Raw genomic sequence first — 21,301 nt, forward strand, 5'->3', positions numbered from 1 at the left:
TAGAGAAACGCAAATCAAAATAATAACGAAATACCATCTCACATCCATCAGAATGGCTATTAAAAAGTCACTGGGTACAGAGGCTCATGCCTGTAATACCAGCAACTTTGGGGGTTGAGGTGGGAGGAGTTCAAGACCAGACTAGGCAAAACAGTGAGACCCCATCTCTACAAAAAAAAATTTTTTTTAACTTAGCTAGGTGTGGTAGCATGCACCTGTGTTCCCAGCTACTTGGGAGGCTGAGGTGGGAGAATCACTTGAACCTGGGAGGCAGAGGTTGCAGTGAGCTGCAATCATGCCACTGGACTCCAGCCTGGGTGACAGTGAGACCCTATTTCAAAAAAAAAAAAAGTCAAAAAATAACAGATGCTAATGATGTTGTGGAGAAAAGGAAATGTTTATACACTGGTGGGAATGTAAACTAATTCAGCCACTGTGAAAAGCAAGTTGGAGATTTCTCAAAGAACCTAAAACAGAGCTACCATTGTAACCAGCAATTTCATTACTGGGCATATACCCAAAGGATATAAGTTGTTCTGCTATACAGACACATAAATGCATATGTTCATTGCAGCACTATTCACAATATCAAAGACATGGAATCAACCTAAATGCCCATCAACAGTGGACTGGATAAAGAAAATGTGGTACATATACACCATGGAATACTATGCAGCCATAAAAAGAATGGGATCATGTACTTTGCAGCAACATGGATGGAGCTGGAAGCATTATCCTAAGTGAATATACACAGAAATAGAAAGCTAAATGCCACATATTCTCACTTATAAGTGGGAGCTAAACACTGAATACATGTGGACACAAAGAAGAGAACAACAGACACTTGTTGAATAAATAATAAAGTGGTTAAGGTATCTTGAGTGCATACCATGAGGCATATACTGTTCTTTGTGTGTGAGATAGATAGATAGATAGATAGATAGATGATAGATAGATAGATAGATAGATAGATAGATAGATAGATAGATAGGAGATATAGATATATAATGTGCCTTATGTGTATCATGTTACTTCACCAGGTAAACAAACCCTATGAGGCAGATAGTGCTACTGCCATTTATATTTTACAAAGGAAGAAATTGGGGCACAGAAAGGCTAAGTAACTTCTCTCAAGTCAACAGCTAGATAGTTGCAAAATTGGGATTTGAACCCAGGGTGTCTGGCTCCAGAGTTTGTCTTCGCAACACTACACTGCTTCCTACACCAAGGCAGCTCTTCTGTAAAATGTATTAAACATAAGCTTCAGCAACTATCCCTTGGCCGGGCCCCTTCTAAGGTCCTGGAAGGCGCCCTAGTCATGTGTTCAGAGGTTGTGTGCTTTTTCTAAAATTTGCAAGACCAGTATTTTTGTCCAAACTGGTTCAGACTGCTGTCTGTTTCCACACCAGCTTCCCCTGTTACAATTGTCTTATGCTAGAGAGTGTTGAAACACTACAGCCATTTCTGGTATCAAGCAAAAATTGGGATAATATTTAATTTGGATTTACTGGGTGATGAGTTTCCTATGGTTGCCATAACAAATTACCACAAACTTGATGGCTTAAAACAATAGAACTTTCTCTCTCACAGTCCAGAATCACAGTGTTGACAGGGTTAGTTCTTTCTGGAAGTTCTAAGGGAAAATCTGTTCCATGCCACTCTCCTAGATCCTGGTGGCTGGCAGCAACCATTGGTATTTCTTGGCTTGTAGATGGATCACTCCAATCCCTGCTCTGTCTTCACATCACCTTCTCCTCTGTGGCTCTCTTGCCTGTCTCTAAAAAAAAATTTTTTTTGATTAAAAAAAGATTTTTAAAGACAACTGTCACTAGATTTAGGGCCCACTCTAAATCCAGGATGATCATATCTCAAGATAATTAAATCTACAAAAATCTTTTACCAAGTAAGGTCACATTTGCAGGTTCTACAGGTTAGGACACAAATGTATCTTTTTGGGAGGCCACGATTCAATCTATACAGTGAGCTCTAGTTGTATATTCTGCAAATGTTCTTATGTGTAGTTAATTGTTGCTTGATATAATGGTATGAGAGTGTCTTCTAGGGATATGACCAGTGCCTACTCGCTTTGCCACCTGACTCAGCATCATGAAGCAATGTAGGATAAGAGGTTGTGTTGCAAAATGGATATGTCCTACAATGCCCAGCACCAGAAGTGTCTGAGTAAGGAAGGCAAACAAGGTTTGAAATGTGTGGAGCCAGACACTTATCTGTGGAAGGGTCTTTTAATTATTGGGTGCGTAAAATTGTACATGGAGAATTCAGTTCTCATACACAAAAATGGAACTTCTTACTTGTCAGGAATATATTCGGTTATGTCTTTAAGTCATACAGCTCATATATGGAAGAAACTTGGTAGCGGTTTCCCAAACTAGATAACAATCTTAAGCATTTATGTAACATTATCAATGAGTTTTTGAAACCAAAGCAAATTTTTTTAAAGCTATGAATAATAATTTTTTTAAAACAAATTTTGATCGCCCATGCTAGAGGAAAGACTGAATTGCATTTCTAGTTTAAGATGCTGATATTATCATATTGATATCATATGAAGATGTAATCAAAGAGTATGAAGCCAAGAAATGTGTTTAAAAAAAAGTGTTACAGATCAGGTACAGTGGCTCATACCTGTAATTCCAATACTTTGGGAGGCCAAGGCAGGAGGATCACATGAGCCCAGGAGTTGAAGACCAGCCTGAGCAACATAGTGAGGCTCTATCTCTGCAAAAAAATTAAAAAATTATCCAGGTATGGTGGTGCACACCTGCGGTCCTAGCTACTCAGGAGGCTCAGATAGGAGGATTGCATTAGCCCAGAAAGTCGAGGCTGGAGCTGGAGTGATCTGTTACCACACCACTGCACTCCAGGCTGGGCCAAAGAGCAAGATCCTGTTTCAAAAAAAATGAAAACCCAAAAAGTATTATAGAGGGATAGACTAAGCAGTTAACCAATAAAAGAGGGGTTTTTTTTTTCTGGATTTTGTGGTGTTTGCAATATTTGTGAGCTTTATAGAATTTATAATTTGACATGATTTCTTTTCTTGTCCTAAATAAATATTCATTTTACTGCCTAATATTATACTCGTAATTTTATAATCTCTTTCTTAAGAAAAGCCCTCCTGAATGTATAACCTTCAGGCCCCACAAAGCCTATTCTTTCACCTTTAAATAACACAGGACCCACCCTCAAGGAATTCACAGTTAGAGCCTGCACAGATTACAGTAAAAGCATCATTCTAGGTAAGACTTCATTCCTCCAGGAAGTAATGCAGCCCTCCCTGCTTCATGCACCAGCACATCAGATAAACATTCTCCCAAGTCCAGAATAATTATATCTTTCCTTTTTTTAAAAAACAGTACAAAGAACATTTTTGCTTAACCTGTTTGAGGATAAGTTGCCAACATGATGCCTCATTATTCATGAATATTTTAGAATGCATTTCCTACCACAAAGAATGTCTTAGTTCATTCAAGCTGCTATAACAAAATAGCATAAACTGGGTGGCTTATAAATAACAGAAATTTGTTTCTCAAAATTCTGGACGCTGGGAAGTCCAAGATCAAGGTCCTGGCAGCTTTCTTGTCTGCTGAGGGCCCAATTCCTCACAGACAGCTATCTTTCCATTGTAACCTTACTCACCTCCCAAAGGCCCCACTTTCTAATATCATCATCTTGGGGGTTAGGATTTCAACAAATGAATTTGGGGGCCGGGGGAACATAAACATTCAGTGCATTGCAAGGACTTTCTCCTGCCAACCACAATGCAATTAATGATCAAAACAAGAAACTGACTTTGAAATATTACTGCTAAATAGTCTACACATCTATTCAAATTTCACAAATTGTCTCACTAATGTTATTTTTCAGTTCCTTGAACCAATCCAGGATCCCACATTGCACTTAGCTGTTATGTCTCTTCATCGGTGATTTTAACCTTGATCACTTGATGAAGATGGTATCTGCTAGCTTCTCCACTGTAAAGTCACACTTTTTCCCTTGGCAAGATGCTTTGAAACTAAGTAAAATTACTCATAAAATTTTGAATTAATTAATTTATTTTTATCAAATGGATTCATGGATTCCCATTTTATTTAATGTGTTATAATCTGTTACTATCCTTATTTCAATGCTCAAATTGTCCCAGATTTGGCCAATGGGAGCTCCTTCAAGCTAGTTTCTATGTCTCTTTGACAGAATAGATATTATTCTTTCAGCATTTCTTCATTCTCTGGCACAGTAAAGTATTCTAGGTTTATCTTGTATTTTTCCTTCCTTCAGGCCTAGAACCAACCATTTCTCCAAGGAGCCCTGGTTCCTGTTAGGAAAGAAAGGTGTTTAGAAACTAAGATCTGGATGCTAGATATGCTCATTGCTATTGGGGTGTTGCTCTTCCTAGCCCCTCTCAGTGGACAGACCTAAGAAATATACTCCACACACACACAGACACACACACTTCTATATCCATCTACATATACTGAAAACTTTAAGTTCACACTAATACCTCTAATTCTAATCCAATACTCCAGCATTCACTCTAGTTTCATCTCTTTCCATTTTGGTGGTGGAGGGGGTGGGTTTTTTGTTTTTTGAAACAGGGGTTCTCTCTGTCATCCAAACTGGAGTGCAGTGGCATGAACATGGCTCACTGCAGCCTTGATATCCTGGACTCAAGCCATCCTCCCACCACAGCCTCCCAGGTAGTTGGGACTACAGGCATCTGCCATCCCACCCAGCTTATTTTTATTTTTTGTAAAGATGGGGTTTCACCATGTTGCCCAGGCTGTTCTGGAACTCCCGGGCTCAAGTGATCCTACCTCAGCATCCCAAAGTGCTGGGATTATGGGGATTAAGGTGTGAGCCACTGTGACCAGCCCATATTTTTAACTTCTTTCTCCAATAGTGAGAAACCTGGTTCCCATTTTCTTCAATCCATTTCCTCACTATATAAATCCCTTTGCATGTTACCAATATTCTGTCACTGCCACGTTCCCTCCTTTCCAAAACTTCTATAAATGTTCTTCCAACTCCACTTGGGTTCTGACATCCTCTGCTGGGTCATCCCTGATGTCAAAGCTCTCCTCACTCCTTTGGGGCCTGACACCTGTGTCACATACGAACATTTTCTTTCCCTCTTGGTGCACCAACATACCACCCAAGACCACCTAACATGTAGATGTCCTTGTCCATCTTTCTGGGCTCTGACACCCTGTCCTGGATCGCCCTTCCATGGAGATGACCTCCTCACCCCATTCAGGCTCCTACATCCTATGCAGATGCTCTTCCCACCCCTACTCAGGCTTGAACACCCTCCACATCAAGCATCTTAATAGTAATAAGATATTGTAAGACATCCCCCTGATATTAGGACCAAGTCAAGAATGTCACTATCATTACTTCTGTTTGACATTATACTGGGATCTGAACTGAAAAGAAATAAAAGGTATAAGTACGGGAAGGAGAAAATGAAATTGTTCATTATTAAGAGACTACATGACTGTGCATGCAGAAAGTAAAAAGTACTGGACAGAAAGAACAAATGAGCTTAGCAAGGTCAGTAGATACAAGGGTCAGTATTTTAATGATTAATTGTATTCTATATATGAGCAGTAACAATTGGAATTGAAATTTTAAAATATTACTGATATAGCATCAAAAAAATCAAATACCCAGGAATAAATCCAGTGAAAGATATTCAAGATTCTACACATGAAACCAGCAAACATTACTGAGAAAAATTAAAGAAAATCTGAATAAATGGAGAAAAAAAACCATGTTAGTGAATTGTAAAACTCAAGAGTGTTAATTTTTCCCTAATTTATTACTACATTAAATGCAATCCTAACTAAAATCTTAGTAGATGTTTCAATGGAAATTGACAGGCTGATTCTAAAATTTATACGGGGCTGGGCGCAGTGGCTCATACCAGCACTTTGGGAAGTAATCCCAGCACTTTGGGAAGTAATCCCAGCACTTTGGGAAGCCGAGGCAGGCGGATCACTTAAGTCCAGGAGTTTGAGACCAGCTTGGCCAACATGGTAAAACCCTATCTCTACTAAAAATACAAAAATTAGCCAGGCATGGTGGTACAAGCCTGTAATTCCCGCTACTAGGGAGGCTGAGGCACGAGACTTGCTTGAACTTGGGAGGTGGAGGCTGCAGTGAGCCAAGATGATGCCACTGCACTCCAGCCTGGGCAACAGAGCAAGATCCTACCTCAAAAAAAGAAAAGAAAAACAAATTATGTGGAAATAAAAAAAATTATGTGGAAATCAAAGAGTCACAATAACAAAGACAATCTTGAAGAAAAATCAGCTGGAAGCCCTATTTACTAGATATCAAGGCTTATTATACATCTATTATAATTAAAACAATATGGTATTGGTCCAAGGATAGACAAGTAGAGCAGAAGAGAGAGTCTATGAATAGATCTCCAAACTTCTGGGCACTTGATTTATGATAAAGGTATGTTCCAATGCCCCCAGGAAAGGATGATTTTCTTCCTTTTCAATAAATAGTGCTGGAGTGGCCAGGCGCAGTGGCTCACGCCTATAATCCCAGCACTTTAGGAGGCTGAGGCAGGCGGATCACCTGAGGCCAGGAGTTAGAGACCAGCCTGGCTAACATGGTGAAACCCCGTCTCTACTAAAAATACAAAATTAGCCAGGCGCAGTGGCAGCTACCTGTAATCCCAACTACTTGGGAGGCTGAGGCGAAGGTTGCAGTGAGCCGAGATTGCACCATTGCACTCCAGCCCAGGCAACAATAGTGAAATTCCGTCTCAAACAAAACAAAACAAAACAAAAAAAGGTACTGGAGTAATTGTAAATTGTCATCTCTAGCTCATTCCATACACAAAAATCCATTCTATATGGATCATAGACCTAATAAAGCTTCTCGAGGATACCATAGGAAAGTATTTTCACGACTTGGGGTAGGCAAAAATTTCTTAAACAGATCATAAATCATTAGCCATCTCAAAAACAATTGATAAACTAGGCCAGGTGCTGTGGCTCACGCCTGTAATCCCAGCACTTTGGGAGGCCAAGGCGGGCAGATCACCTGAGGTCAGGAGTTCGAGTTCCAGACCAGCCTGACCAACATGGCAAAACCCCATCTCTACTAAAAATACAAAAATTAGCCGGGTGTGGTGGGTGCCTGTAATTCCAGGTACTTGGGAGGCTGAGGCAGGAGAATCACTTGAACCCAAGAGGCGGAGGTTGCACAGAGCTGAGATTGTGCCACTGCACTCCAGCCTGGGTGACAAGAATGAAACTCCATCTCCAGAAAAGAAAAGAAAAAGAAAAAACAATTGATAAACTGGACTACATTAAAGTGAACTGTTTACCAAAAGCCACAATTTAGGAGTAAAAAGGAAACCCAAAGAGTGGGAGAAGAAATTTTATATATAAGCTGGGTGCGGTAGCTCACGCCTGTAATCCCAGCACTTTGGGAGGCCAAGGTAGGCAGATCACTTCAGGTCAGGAGCTCAAGACCAACTTGGCCAACATGGTGAAGCCCTGTCTCTACTTAAAAATACATAAATTAGCTGGGCATGGTGATGCACGCCTGTAAGCCCAGCTACTTGGGAGGCTGAAGCAGGAGAATCGCTTGAGCCCGGGAGGTGGAGGTTGCAGTGAGCCAAGATCACACCACGGCACTCCGGCCTGGGTGACAGGGCAAGACTCCGCCTCAACAACAACAACAACAAAAAAAAAAAAAGAGAGAGAGAAAGAAAAAGAAATATATACACTAAAGGACTGGCTCCAGAATATGAAAAGAATTCCAGAATTAGAAAAAGAATAGATCCAGTAGAAAAAGACAGATAATTCAGTTTTTAAAATGGGTAAAGAGCTTTAATAAATGTTTTTTAAACGGAGATGTCTAAATGGCCATTGAGCTTTTGAAGATTAACTAAACCTCATTAAACCTCAGGAGAAATGTAAACTAAACCCATGATACAATTCCACTACAACCCATCAAAATGGCCAAAATGAAAAAGACAGAAAATATCAAGTGTTGGTGAGAGTATGAGCAATCTTATACTCTGCTAGCGAGGGTGGGAATTGATACTAGCCCTGTGGAAAAGACTCTTGCAGCGTCTACTAGGGCTGAACATGTATATATCCTGTGATCCAGCATTTTCACTCCTAGGTTTATACCCAGCAGAAATGCACACATATTCATCATAAGACACATATTAGGATGTGTTTAGCAGGGATATTTGAAAAGGTCTCATACTGGAAGTTTCCCTAATGCTAATTTTATTAGTTATCTATTGCTGTGTTAAAAAAAAACAAAAAACAAAACAAAACAGAAAAACAAAAAAACAAAGCAACACTCCAAAACATAGTGACTTCAAATGCTAAACATTATTAATCTGAGAGCCTCTGAAATCAGGAATTTGGGAGTAGCATAGCTGAATGGCTCTGGCTCAGGGACCATCATCATGAGGTTACAAAGGGGCTACAATGAAGGGATCACAGTCATTTAAAGACCTGGCTGGGGCTGGCATACCCACAGGCGGACCTCCTCTAGGGGGCTGTTGGCAGGAGGCCTCAGTTCCCTACTGATCGGAGGGTCTGGGGACTCAGTGCCTCACCACACAGGCCTCCCCACGGTATTCAGGCTGTTCCCTTGTTTTGATTTTCTCCTTCAGGGATTTCCATTTACTGTGTGCTGAGTCTTACTTTCCTGTGGTGGTTAATATTAGGTGTCAACTTGATGAGATGGATGCCTAGATAGCTGGTAAAGTATTGTTTCTGGGTGTGTCTGTTAAAGTGTTGCCAGAGGAGATTGACATTTGAGTCAGTGGACTAGGAGAGAAAGTCTCACCCTCAGTGTGGGTGGGCACCATCCAATCCACTGCCAGGCAGCTGGAACAAAGCAGGGGGAAGAAGGTGGGATAAGCTGGCTTGCTGAGTCTTCTGGCTTTCATCTTTCTCCTGTGCTAGATGCTTCTGTTCGTTCCTCCTGCCCTTAGACATCAGACTCCAGGTTCTTTGGCCTTTAAACTCTTGGATTTACACCAATGGTTTGCTGGGGGCTCTAGGGCCTTCGGCCACAGACTGAAGCCTGCACTATCAGCTTCCCTGCTTTTGAGGCTTTTGGACTCAGACTCAGCTGCTACTGGCTTCTTTCTCCCCCAGCTTGCAGACGGCCTATCGTGAGACTTCGCTGTGTGATGGTGTGTGCCAATTCTCCCTAGTAAACTCCTTTTCATATATACATACGTCCTATTAGTTCTGTCCTTCTGGAGAACCCTAATACATTGCCTATCTTCATAAAATTACAAATATTTGTAATTTTCTCTTTCTTTGAATTTTTTTCATGTTTTAAAATTTCATTTCAATTTTTCGTAATTTCCTCCTTTTCACCTTCTATTTCTCTTAAGGCATCTGCTGTGTTAAGTCACTCCAGTGTTCTTTTAATTTAGTCTTCCTTTTTGAAATTACTTTTTCTTTCATTTCTAAATTTTTTCTGATTCCTGTCAAATCACATTTCAGAATTTTTCTAACTCTGATTTATGGTTCTTCCATGTCTTGCATTATTCTTAATGTGTTTTATCTTTTTATTGAGATGGAGTCTCGCTCTGTCACCAGGCTGGAGTGCAGTGGCGTGACCTCAGCTCACTGCAACCTCTGCCTCCAGGGTTCAAGCGATTCTCCTGCCTCAGCCTCCTGAGTAGCTGGGAATACAGGCGCCTGCCACCATGCCCAGCTAATTTTTGTATTTTTAGTAGAGATGGGGTTTCACCACGTTGACCAGGATGGTCTCAATCTCTTGACCTCATGATCCACCCGCCTCAGCTTCCCAAAGTGCTGGGTTTACAGGCGTGAGCCACCACACCCGCTATCTTTTTAAATAGTTATGGTTCCAGAGGTTTTTTTTCTTCTTCTTTTTTTGAGGCCAGGTCTCTCTCTGTTGCCCAGGCTGGAGTGAAGGTATACCATCATAACTCACTGAAGGCTTGATCTCTTGGGCTCAAGCAATCCTCCTACCTCAGGCTCCCAAGTAGCTGAGACCACAGGTGCATGCCACCATGCCTGGCTAATTTTTTCAAATTTTTTACAAAAATGGGATCTCGCTATGTTGCCCAGGCTGTCTTGAACTCCTGACCTCAGGTGATCCGCCCGCCTTTGCCTGCCAAAGTGCTGGGATTACAGGTGTGAGCCACCGCACCCAGCCAATGTAGGGATTTAGAGTAACACATTACACCACTGCTATAACTTTCTTCACAGAATTCTAATATTCTAGATATTCTTGTAAATGGTGGTTGTGTTCACTTTGTAAAAGTTCACTGAGCTGTGCCCTTCATGTGTGTGCGGTTTGTTCTATGTACATAAATTAATAGGAAGTTAACCCCCATGTTAGTCAAGATTCTCCAGAAACACAGAATCAATAGGATGTGTGCATGTGTATGTATCATATTTGGAAAGATTTATTTTAAGGGATTGGCTCATGTAATTACAGAGGCTGGCAAGTCCACAATCTCCAGAGCAGACCATCAGCCTGGGGACCCACGAAAAAGCCAGTGTTGCTGAAGGCCATCTCAAAATTAGTCATCACACCCCCCAAAAAGAACCTTAATTTGGGTTTATAAATGAGACTTAGAGATGCTTAGTAACTTGTTCAAGGTCACTCAGCTAAAAGGTAATGAACCCAAGAGCAGAACGTGGCTCTCACTGAGGCCAGAGTTTGTGCTGTTTCCACTATACGAGGCAAAGGATGTTCTAATGGGGTCTGGTCCCATCTTCACGGCTACTTTGCAGGTAGGTTCAAGACACCATCCTCCTCAATGGGTAGCTGCAATAGCTCCAGATTGAGCCTACTGCTTTTACCCTCCATACAGCAGCTAGAAGTCTATCAGTTTGTCACATGTGGTCTGAGTTTAATAGCCCAGGGCTGCAATGACTGTTCCATGGTGAGGGGATCCAGTTTCCCTCTATTTTGTTGCCTTGCCATCCTCAACATATGGCTTCCATCTCCTGGCCTAGGATGGCTCCTCCAGCCCCCACCATCATGTCTGCATTGGAGCCAGTGAAAGAATAGGAGGAAATGGAAGCCTGCACTTCTCACAGTCCATTGGCCAGAGCAATTGGCTAGGTTGTTTTGGTCACATGGAAAAGCTTATATGCAAAGGAGTCTGGGAAGTGATTTTTAATTGGATAGCCACATGTTGAGCCTAAACTTAGGGGTTCCAATATTAAAGGAATAAAGGGGGAAATGAATATTGGGGGACAACTGACACTCTGTACCACAAATGATTTTCTGTTGCTCTTACAAAAATACTTTCTATCTCCTCCGTGGCTTTGCCCTGCCTAGTGCCTGCTTGCTGCTCCAGCCTCCCCTCTCAGCACACTCCCCCCACTCTCTGCCCTCCAGCCACACGGTGACCTTTCAGTTCCTTGAGTGTTCCATGCTCCCTCCCACCCCAGGGCCTTTGCATGAAACATTCCTTCTGCCTGGAATGCTCTTCTCCTGTATCACCTAGTTAACTCCTACTCGTTCTTCAGATGTCAGCTCAGCTGTCATTTTCTCCGGCAGGGCTTCTCTGATTCCATTCTAATGTATGTATTTTTTTTAGCCTCTGATCTGCCATGAATCTTTCCTCTACAACATTCCGCTCAGTTATAATTGTACACCTATTTAATAACCATTTAACTAATTACCATCTCTTTCTCTAGACAGTAAGTCAATAAAGGACAGATCATCTTGGTTTTGCTCATTGTTGTATCCCTAGCACCTAGCAGAGTGCCGGGGACAAATATTTGTTTTTCTTGAATGAATGGACAAAGACTCCTTAAAATTGTCTGGATGATACTGACAGGACAATTTCAGCTATGTGGACAAGGTCTCAGACTACATGGCTTGATCCAGAGATCTGTTTTTTAGTCACTATAGAGTCTGGGCTATCTAGGGCCTCCTGTGGACAGAGCAAGTTGTTCAAGTTCCACCTCATAAGGCTTGGTTCTAACGTTCATTGCACTGCACTCTTGCTCCCTGACTGCAAATAGATACTGCCAGGCTTTTAGCTTGTTGCTCTGATGAGGTTGTATTTACAAAAAAAGAAGCCAGGCAGGTTGAATCCTGCCAAATGGCATCTCTACATAGAAAGCCCTACGGCTGCATCATGTGAATGCCTGGCTACTCTGCGGTTCAGGGCTTGGAATTTCTAGAGGGGAAAGCACTTGAGAGTGTCCACTAGAGTTAATATGGAGGACACTGGGGAATTTCTGTAAGTCAAAGATTTACCTCCTGCTTCTGCATTTTTCTAGGTCCAAACACAAAGGCCTCCCCTGACCTTAGAGTTCTGTGTCTGGATGTTTTTGGCTACAAAACCAGAAAACTCCTTCTCAACTGGCTTAAACAGTGAGTTTTGCATCACACATCACAAGGAGGCTGGAGATAGGGCAACCCAGGGACTTTTTTTTTTTTTTTTTTTATTTTATTATACTTTAGGTTTTAGGGTACATGTGCACAATGTGCAGGTTTGTTACATATGTATCCATGTGCCATGTTGATTTCCTGCACCCATTAGCTCGTCATTTAGCATTAGGTATATCTCCTAATGCTGTCCCCGCCCCCCCCACCCCCCACCCCACAACAGTACCCGGAATGTGATGTTCCCCTTCCTGTGTCCATGAGTTCTCATTGTTCAATTCTCACCTATGAGTGAGAACATGCGGTGTTTGGTTTTTTGTCCTTGCGATAGTTTACTGAGAATGATGTTTTCCAGTTTCATCCATGTCCCTACAAAGGACACGAACTCATCATTTTTTATGGCTGCATAGTATTCCATGGTGTATATGTGCCACATTTTCTTAATCCAGTCTATCGTTGTTGGACATTTGGGTTGGTTCCAACTCTTTGCTATTGTGAATAGTGCCGCAATAAACATACGTGTGCATGTGTCTTTATAGCAGCATGATTTATACTCCTTTGGGTATATACCCAACAAACAGAGAGCCAAATCATGAGTGAACTCCCATTCACAATTGCTTCAAAGAGAATAAAATACCTAGGAATCCAACTTACAAGGGATGTGAAGGACCTCTTCAAGGAGAACTACAAACCACTGCTCAATGAAATCAAAGAAGATACAAACAAATGGAAGAACATTCCATGCTCATGGGTTGGAAGAATCAATATCGTGAAAATGGCCATACTGCCCAAGGTAATTTATAGATTCAATGCCATCCCCATCAAGCTACCAATGACTTTCTTCACAGAATTGGAAAAAACTACTTTAAAGTTCATATGGAACCAAAAAAGAGCCCGCATTGCCAAGTCAATCCTAAGCCAAAAGAACAAAGCTGGAGGCATCACGCTACCTGACTTCAAACTATACTACAAGGCTACAGTAACCAAAACAACATGGTACTGGTACCCAGGGACTTTTAATTGAGCAGTTTGCATACTCCATGGAGGACTTGAATTCTTTCCATCCCTGTTTTATATATGTGGTTCTGCCCTTGCTTTTTTCATTTGACAATATATTCTTGAAATCATTTCCAACAGGATGGAAAGAGCTACCTTATTGTTTTTAGATTGAATAGTGTTCCATTTTAAAGAGATATTATAATTTACTTAACGAATTCCCTTGTAATGAGCATTTACTTTGTTTCCAGTCTTTTGCTGTTACAGTGATATGATGAATACTCCTACATAAGTTATTCTACATGTGACTGAGTGCATCCAAGGATAAATTCCTACAAGTGAACTTGCTGGGTCACAAGCTATATGCCTTTGTAATTCTGGTAGATGTTGCCAATCTGCCTTCCACAGGGGTTGTACCAATATACTCCCCTCCTCAAATGTGTACAGGAGCACTTCAAGTCTTTTTGACACCTTAACTTAAACATAGGCTAGAAAAAATATGGCAGGTGTCTGGGTGATTTCTGCTTAGAGAAACAAAGGTGGGTTATCAACTCAGTCATTTTAGCTGGCACCAACACAAGCCTCAATGCTCTTTTTCAATAAATTAGTAATCTCTGTGGACTCCCCTCCCCTCACAATTGTGAGGGTACTAGGCTGTCCATGCACAGTCCATATTTCAGAACTTAGTATCTGCAATTAGATCATTCTGTCCACAAACTACTCCTCTCTAGAGGTCTTTTCTCCTCATCTCCACCTGGCAATCTCCTAGTCCTCCCTCAGGCCCAGTTGAGATGCCCCCCTCCTCCATTAAACATTATCTGACATCCCCAGGCAGAATTAGTCACTCTTCTTTGCTCCCGTGGAATTTTGTTCACACCTCAATCATGGCACGAATCACTTGTAATGTAATTATCCACTTACCTATTCATCTCCCACACTGTATGCCTTAAGGATAGAAACTTCATCTTCATCTTTGGGCCAGCACTTCTACACATGGTGCCTGGCACATAAACACTTCACAGTAAAGCTTGCTAAAATGAAATCAGGCAAGGGCACAGTTTTGTGGTGCCTGGTGGCAAAATCAAACAGTATTTATTTTTTCCCTTTTCTGGTATTATCAATGAAAATGTCAAAAATATGGCACGTCTGAATATTTCTTTATATCTTTTTGTATTCCTCGACTTCTCCTTCTCCTGGAATCTGTCCTGTTCTCAGTGCCTAGAACACTGCCTGGGGAACAACAGGCATTTCATAAATAAATGTTGGATGAACGAGTATCTTTGATCAGAGGAAGCTTCCAAAATGCAGCTGAAATTTTTTTTTTTTTTTTGCCTGCTTCATCTGCCCAAAGGGTATTTCCAAGTCTTTCCAAACCCTCAAGCATGGACCCTCATTTGCCAGTTCTGTGTATTTGAGTTTTATTTCACCTCAAGTTAATGCATGTAAAAGTGCTTAGAACAATGCCAGCCACTTAGTAAGTATTCAATAAATGCTGACTATTATTTTTTATTATTATTCCCACTAGCCCAAACATGCTCCCATCAGTCCACCCCTTGTGCTGGGCTCTTCATTTCTCTCCCCACCAGTTAATGTGGCCTCAATCCCTGGAAAACATCCATGTGAGCACTCAGGTTTCAATTTACCAACTGTGTGACCTTGGGCCAGTGACTTCATCTCTTGGAGGCTCAGTTTCTTCATTTGGAAAATAGGTATTATCTTAATATCTACCTCTAGATAGATATTAGATAGACATTGTTATGAGGATTAAATGAGCCAATCCATAGACACTGCTTACCATCATGCAGGGCTCAGAGTCAGCATCATGATCATGATCATGATCATCATCATCATTGCAGATGGCAAACACCTTTCATCTCTTCCTTCTGGGAGGCTCATTCCTACAGCTGTTCTGGCTGATGGTAAACCTTTAACTGGTTCTGAAGTTTGGGGCATCACCAAGAAGCTTGTGTTGACCATGTGATATGGTTTGGCTCTGTATCCCCACCCAAATCTCATCTTGAATTTTAATCCCCACATGTCAGGGGAGGGGTCTGGTGAGAGGTGATTGAATCATGGGCATGGGCTTCCCCATTGCTGTGCTTGACAGTGAGTGAATTCTCATGCGATCTGGTTGTTTGAAAGTGTGTGGCACTTCCCCTTCACTCTTTCTCTCTCCTGCTCTGCCATGGTAAGACATGCTTGCTTCCCCTTTACCTTCTGCCATGATTGTAAGTTTCCTGAGGCCTTCCAGCCATGCTTCCTGTTAAGCCTGCATAACTGTGAGTGAATTAAACCTCTTTTCTTCACAAATTACTCAGTCTCAGGCAGCTCTTTATAGCAGTGTGAAAATGGACTATATAGGCAGTTATTTATAACAGCTATAAAGATACCTGAAAATGTGGAAGCAACTTTGGAACTGGTTAACAGGCAGAGGTTGGAACAGTTCAGAAAGCTCAGAAGAAGACAGGAAGACGTGGGAAAGTTTGGAACTTCATAAAGACTTGTTGAATTGTTTTGACCAGAATGTTGATAGTGATATGGACAATGAAATCCAGACTCAAGTGGTCTCAGATGGAGATGAGGAACTTATTGGGAACTACAGTAAAGGTCACTCTTGCTATGTTTTAGCAAAGATACTGGTGGCATTTTTTCCCCTGCCCTAGAGATCTGTGGAACTTTGAATTTGAGAGAGATGATTTAGGGTATCCACTGGAAGAAATTTCTAAGCAGCAAAGCATTCAGGAGCTAACCTGGCTGTTTCTAAAAGTGTATGCTCATATGCATGAACAAAGAGATGATCTGAAACCGGAACTTATATTTAAAAGGGAAGCAGAGCACACAAGTTTAGAAAATTTGTAGCCTGGCCATGTGGTAGAAAAGAAAAATCCATTTTCTGGGGAGAAATTCAAGCCTGCTGCAGACGTTTGCAAGTTTGAATAAGTAAAGAAGACTTAAATAGCCAAGACAATGGGGAAAATGTCTCCTGGGCATTTCAGAGACCGTTGAGGCAGCCCCTCCCATCACAGGCCCAGAGACCTAGAAGGAAAAAATGGTTTCATGGCCCAGGCCCAGGCCCAGGCCCCAGCTGTTCTGTGCAGCCTTGGGACATGATGCCCTGGATCCCAGCCACTCCAGCTGTAGCCATGGCTAAAAGGGGCCAAGTACAGCTCAGGCCATTGCTTCAGAGGTTGCAAGCACCAAGCTTTGGCAGCTTCCATGTGATGTTGGGCCTGTAGGTGTGCAGATGGCAAGAGTTGAGGTTTTGGAATCTCCACCTAGATTTCAGAGGAGGTATGGAAATGCCTGGATGTCCAAGCAGAAGTCAGCTTCAGGGGCAGAGCCCTCATGGGCAGTGCAGTGGGGAAATGTGGGATTGGAGCCCTGACACAGAATCCCCACCAGGGCACTGCCTAGTGGAACCATGAGAAGAGGGCCACTGTCTTCCAAATCCCAGAATGGTACATCCACTGACAGCTTGCACCATGTGCCCAGAAAAGCCACAGGCACTCAATACCAGCTCGTGAAACCAGCTGTGGGGGCTGTACCCTGCAGAGCCACAGAGGCAAAGCCTCCCAAGGCCTTGGGAGCCCACCTCTTGCATCAGCATGCCCTGGATGTGAGACACGGAGTCAAAGGAGATTATTTTGGAGGTTTAAGATTTAATGACTTCTGGCCAGGCACAGTGGCTCACGCCTGTAATCCTAGCAATTTGGGAGTCCGAGGCGGGTGGATTGCCTGAGCTCAGGAGTTCAAGAACAGCCTGGGCAACACAGTGAAACCCCGTCTCTAATAAAATACAAAAAATTAGCTGGGCATGGTGGCATGCGCCTGTAGTCCCAGCTACTTGGGAGGCTAAGGCAGGACAATTGCTTGAACCCAGGAGGTGGAGGTTGCAGTGAGCCGAGATTGTGCCACTGCATTCCACCCTGGGCGACAGAGTGAGACTCTGTCTCCAAAAAAAAAAAAAGATTTAATGACTTCCTTGCCAGGTTTTGAACTTGCATAGGACCTGTAGTCCTTTGATTTTGGCCAATTTTTCCCTTTTGCAATGGGAGCATTTACCTAATTCCTGTATTTCCATTGTATCTTAGAAGTTACTAACTTGTTTTTTATTTTACAGGCTCATAGGTGGAAGGGGATTGCCTTGTCTCAGATGAGACTTTGGACTTAGACCTTTGAGTTAATGCTGGAATGAGTTAAGACTTTGGGGGACTGTTGGGAAGGCATGCTTGGCTTTGAAATGTGAGGACATGAGATTTTGGAGGGGCCAGGGATGGAATGATATGGTTTGGCTCTGTCCTCACCCAAATCTCATTTAGAATTGTAATCCCCACATGTTGGGGGAGGGGCCTGGTGGGAGGTGACTGAATCATGGGGGTGGAGTTCCCCCTTGCTGTTCTTGTGAGACTGAGTGAGTTCTCACAAGATCTGGTTGTTCGAAAGTGTGTGGCACTTCCCCCTTCACTCTCGCTCTTTCCTGCTCCACCATGGTAAGACATGCTTGATTCCCCTAACCCTTCCACTACAATTGTAAAGTTACCTGACGCCTCCCAGCCATGCTTCCTGTTAAGCCTGTGGAAATGTGAGTAAATTAAACCTCTTTTCTTCATAAATTACCCAGTCTAAGGTAGTTCTTTATAGTTAAAATGGATTAATATATCACGTGTTGATGAAGTTCCTGTTCTTCCCTCCTTATCCTCCTATGTGGATTATCTAAAGATATTTATTTCACTCCCACAAAAATGTTTTGTTCTGACCCATTCCTGAGAGCTGAAAGTAGGCTGTGGGAACTTTGAGTGAGAAAATAAGAGCAGCCTACTCCCTTTGACCATATTCCTGCCCGATGGCCAGTATTTGGGTGACACTTCACCCTGCCACCAATTTTTTGAGTCCTATTTCCCACAGACTCTGTGTTAGTTCATTCTTGTGCTGCTATAAAGAAACACCTGAGACTTGGTAATTTATAAAGAAAACAGGCTTTGATTTGGCTCGCGTTTCTGCAGGCTGTACAGGAAGCATGGTGCCAGCATCAGTTTCTTGTGAAGGACTCAGGAAGCTTTCAATCATGGCACAAAGTGAAGGGGAGCCAGCACATCACATGGTGAAAAGAGGGAACAAAAGAGAGAAGGGGGAGGTCTCAGATTCTTTTAAACATCCAGATCTCATGTGAACTAACTGGGAGAGAACATCACCAAGAAATAGTGCTAAGCAATTCAGGAAGGATCTACCCCCATGATCCAATCACCTCCCACCAGGTCTCACCTCTAACACTGAAGGTTACATTTCAACATGAGGTTTGAAGAGGACAAACACCCCAGATAAAACAGACTCACTTGTGACTTTGCCCTGTAAACTTTCAGGGAAAATGAGGTCACTTCTGACCCAGAGACTCTGTCATCTTACCTTCTCCTGGGGGTCTTCATCTAAAGTAGTAAGTGTAAATTCCTTACTGATCCACTTTTGTATATGTATGTGTGTGTATACACAAAATTTACTACATAGAGAGTAAATTCTTCTACTATATATACACATTATATATATACATTATATGTATATGCACATATACACATATATATAATGTGTATATATAATGTATATATAAATATGTGTGTGTATGTATACATACATATATATGTATATATATATACATATATGTGTATATATATACATATATATGTGTATATATACACATATATACATATATATACATATATAGTAGAAGAATTCAGAGGTGTTAGAAATTTTGAAGAGGACTATAAGATAACTACCACAGAAGGCAGGTGGAAGTGGTCTCTGTGGAGAAGGAAGAATTGGGGAAGAGCCCACAGGGAACACACGAGACCATCGTTATATTTGTTTCTCACCCTGAGTAGTGGGTACATAGATGTTCACTGGACTATTAATCTTTAAAATGTTCATATACATTTAACACATTGAAGTGTACATGATGGATTTCATAATTTTTTTAAAGTAAAATATTGTGAAAGGGAAGAGAAGGAAGGAAAGGCAGGCAAATGAAAGGAAAATAAAGGAAGAAAGAAAGAAGGAAGGGGGATGGAGGGAAGAAAGAAAACTGGATTTGTTAATAGGAAAGAATATATCAATGTCAAATCCCCATTCTGGGCTAGCATTATTCAGCATCCAGAAGGATAATCTCAACAATTACTCAGTGGATCAGCTTATTTAATTGATGACTGTACAGTTAATTCATGCTCAAAAATCAAACATTCTAAGCTTCTTTCTATGAATATCTTCCAGACCAATATTATTCATCTCATGGTTTTAAAGGACAGAATTTCCTGGAGAATGTTGGTCCTCTTGTAGGTGCTACTGCAGCAAAGTTGAAACAACCATACATCAGACCAAAATACAAGTCAGTTCTTTAGTTTTCACTAATTAAAATTAACTCTGTCTAAAGAAATCAACTCTTATCACCTTGAGGACTCATATCTCAAGTAAGAGACATTCTTACTGACCGATAACACAAAATATCCCACCCTCAGCACTAGGATCCTCAGTTTTGAGTTCTTTCAACCATTTCTGTCAAAAGCCTTGCTGTAGCCAGGTGTGGTGGCACATTCCTGTAATCTCAGCTACTCAGGAGACTGAGGAGGGCAGATCACTTGTCCCTAGGAGTTCAAGGCCAGCCTGGGCAACACAGCATGACTCTGTCTCAAATATATATATATATATGACAACAATAACATGAAAGCCAGGAGAATGCTAAACTGAATTAAAGTGTCATAAGGTCCCTAGAGTTATTTAGAAAAGGGTGAAAGTACTAATTCAAGGGTGACCTAATTAAGCCAAGGATGCATGCTATAATATGTAGGGTAATAAAATAACAATAATAGCGAACACGTGACTACTAATTTATAGAGGATGAAAATGAAATAATTAGGAAAATATTGATTGATCCAAAAGAAGGCAAGAAAGAGGTAAAAATAAACAAAAAACAGATGCGAAAAATGGAAAAAAAATGGTAAAATGGTATACTTTAAACCCGACAGTATCAGTAATTACCATAATATAAATCAATTAAAGGCAAAGATTTTCAGACTGGACAAGAAAAAAAACAACAACTATATGCTGTTATAGAAGACACACCTTAAACATAAGGATGCATAAAGGTTGGAAATAAAGGGATTTTTGGCCAGGTGTGGTGGCTCATGCCTGTAATCCTAGCGCTTTGGGAGGCTGAGGTGGGTGGATCACCTGAGATTAAGAGTTCAAGACCAGCCTGGCCAACATGGTGAAACCCCATCTCTACTAAGTATACAAAAATTAGTTGGGTGTGGTGGCGCATGCCTGTTATACTAGCTTCTTGGGAGGCTGAGGCATGAGAAACACTTGAACCCAGGAGGTGGAGGTTGCAGTGAGCTGAGATCATGCCACTGCACTCCAGCCTGGGCAACAGAGCGAGACTCTGGAAAGAAAGAAAAGAAGGAAGGGGAGGGGAGGGGAAGGGGAAGGGGAAGGGGAAAGGGAAGGGGAAAGGGAAGGGGGAAAAGAAAAGGAGAGAGAGAGAGAAAGAGAAAGAAAGAGAGAGAGAGAAAGAAAGAAAGGAAGGAAAGAAAAGAAAGAAAAGAAAGAGATTTCTTTTAAAAAAGAAAAAAAAAGTAAGTCATGAAAACACCAAAAGGAAGCTGGTGTTATCTGTACCGGTATCATAAACATAAGGAAACAAGTATTGCTAGAGATAATGACACACATTTCATAATCATGAAAGGGAAATTTTAATAGGAAAATATAAAATCCTAACTACATATGCAATTAAAAACAGCCTCAAAACATAAAAGTAATAACTGACAGGTCTAAAAGGAAAAAGAGAGAAATCCGTAATAATAGTTGGAGATTTTTTAACACATTGCTCTCAATAACTGGTAGAATAAGTAGACAAGAAATC

At 41.5% G+C, this 21,301-nt stretch overlaps 1 long non-coding RNA gene across 1 annotated transcript in view; it reads right to left on the minus strand.

Moving 5' to 3' along the window:
* Positions 1-1,487: 1,487 nt before the first annotated feature.
* The window catches only part of LOC131380816 (uncharacterized), a 29,822-nt gene continuing 10,008 nt past the window's right edge, over positions 1,488-21,301 (minus strand). The window contains exon 2 of the long non-coding RNA XR_009209062.1: positions 1,488-1,777. This is a non-coding gene — a long non-coding RNA (uncharacterized LOC131380816). The remainder of the gene's footprint in view (positions 1,778-21,301) is intronic.

The sequence above is a fragment of the Hylobates moloch genome, unplaced genomic scaffold (assembly GCF_009828535.3).
Source record: "Hylobates moloch isolate HMO894 unplaced genomic scaffold, HMol_V3 SCAFFOLD_1, whole genome shotgun sequence".
Lineage (NCBI taxonomy): Eukaryota > Metazoa > Chordata > Mammalia > Primates > Hylobatidae > Hylobates > Hylobates moloch.